Source organism: Nannospalax galili, unplaced genomic scaffold, assembly GCF_000622305.1.
Source record: "Nannospalax galili isolate Female #2095 unplaced genomic scaffold, S.galili_v1.0 scaffold225, whole genome shotgun sequence".
NCBI classification, from domain to species: domain Eukaryota; kingdom Metazoa; phylum Chordata; class Mammalia; order Rodentia; family Spalacidae; genus Nannospalax; species Nannospalax galili.
Window position 1 is genome coordinate 488,075 of NW_008352653.1, and position 2,230 is coordinate 490,304.

Below are 2,230 nucleotides of genomic sequence, written 5' to 3' on the forward strand. Positions count from 1 at the left end.
TAGAAACTTACTACTTTATAAATTAGCTTTAAACAAAAAATAAAAAGATTTTAAAAAAAAGAAAACAGGAAGTTGAGGAGGGAAGGCAGTGGAGGTAGATCTGGGAGAATTTAAAAGGAGAAATTGGGGTTGAATATGATCAAAATACATTATATGAAATTCTCAAAGATTAATAAATTTTTTAAAATATATTTTAAATTCTTTTTCTTTTATGTGATGAGTGGGGTTTTGTTGTTGTTGCTGTTGTTAAGACAGGGTCTCCTTATGAACACCAGGCTGGCCTTGATCTCACAGAAATTTGCCTACCTCTGCCTCCAGAGTGCTGGGATTAAAGGCATGTGCCACCATGCCTGGAATATTTGAGTGTTTTGCCTACATGTATGTTGGTGCACCATGTGCATGCAAACCCTGCAAACCCGAGGAGACCAGAAGAGGGCATTGGATTTCCTGGAACTGGAGTTATGGACAGTTGTGTGAGTTCTGGGAACTGAACCCGGGTCCTCTGTGAGAGTAGTCAGTGCTCTTAACCGTTAAGCCATCTCTCTAGCCCCAAATTAATAAAACTGTTTAAAAAAATAAAAAGAGCCCTTTCCCCCTTCCTTAGACTTCTCTCCACCGAACCTTGCTTGGGGGGACGGGGGGTCTGCACCCGGTAACCATGACGATGCTGACGAATGCCCAGAATGCCAGCAAAACGTGGGAACTGAGTCTCTACGAGCTGCACCAGACCCCACAGGAAGCTATCATGGACCGCACAGAGACTGTGGCGTCTCCCTGGCCATTGCATTCGGAGCTCATGTGCCCCACCTGTCTGGACATACTGAAAATACAGTGACCACGAAGGAGTGCCTTCACCGATGCTGCTCCGATTGCACACATCGTCACAGCCCTGCGGAGCGGCAACAAGGAATGTTCTACCTGCCACAAAAAGCTGGTAGCTAAGCAGTCTCTATGGCCAGACCCCAACTTTGGTGCCCTGATCTCTGAGATTTATCCTAGTCCCATCCAGACCAAGTGCTCATCCGCTTCACCGGCCTGCACAACCTGAGCTCTCGCAGGGAGGAGTGGCTCGGAATGCAGGCCTTGCACTTCACAAGGCCCCGCGTGTGGGTGGCCAATGCCTGGTTCAGATCAGATCACCGTCACGATGTGTAGGAGGAAAGGAGAGTCTGAGAAGGAAGAAGGGGACATGGGCTCAGGCTCCGACCCTGACTCTGCCCCAGGTCCTGCTCCCAAGCAACCTCGAGGAGGGGGCACAGGAGGCAGCAGTGTAGGGATGGGGAGGTGCCGCTTCTGAAGGCTCCGGTGACCGGAGAGGTACCCTAGAAAGGAGAACCCTGGATCCTCCAAGCCCTCCTGGGGCCCCCAGCCTCCCAGAGCCAGGTGGAGAGATTGGAGCTTGTGTCCCGGCCCCACTCCTTGCTCCTGGAGAAAGGAGAATACTGCCAGACTAGGTATGAGAAGACCACGTACCACCGTGGACCACTTCTCCAAATACTTGGCCCTATGCATTGCCGTGGAATGGAGGCAGCAGCAGGAGGCAGGCTAGCCCGGAGGGGCCTGGCAGGGGCACCTCTGACACAGGAGAACCTGACTGGGGTGGCAGGGAGAGTGGGGATGCTGGAGGAGGTGAAGGTCCTGAGGAGCCTGCTCTGCCCAGCCTGGACGTGTCAGCAAAAAGCAGTATACCATCTACATCGCTCCTGGGGGCGGAGTGTTCACTACCCTGAATGGCTCACTGGCCTTGGAGCCGGTGAATAAGAAATTCTGAAAGGTGTCCAGGCAGCTAGAGCTCTGCTATGCCCCCACTAAAGAGCCAAAGTGAACCCCATAACGGGACAGCCAGTGGATGGGGACCACAGGGTATCCCTGTGTCCTGACTCACCCTGTCAGCTCCATCTCCCAATGCCCCCCAGCCCAGCCAGCCAGCAAGAGGACACAAACGAGGGCAAATGACTTTTATAGAAAGTATATATCAGATTCTTCTCTATTGTATAGCCCAGCACCAGTGCTTTCCTACTGCTTTTTATACTGACCCCAGCCACATATCTGTTCCAGGTTACTGTGAAGGTGAACAAGCTCCCCATCCCACCCTCCTACCAACAACAAATTTGCTTATTTCTTCTTTGAAAAAAATAAATAAATAAGTTTAAACAGGGAAGAAAACAGAAGCCACAGAATGAAAGATTGATATAGCTATATCGAATAACTATATCAATATTTAAACTTC

The 2,230-nt window shown here is 50.3% G+C and overlaps 1 pseudogene; it reads left to right on the forward strand.

Annotated features, from left to right (window-relative positions):
• The first annotated feature begins 658 nt into the window (after positions 1-658).
• LOC103747313 lies at positions 659-1,825 on the forward strand (annotated as a pseudogene).
• Positions 1,826-2,230: the final 405 nt, after the last annotated feature.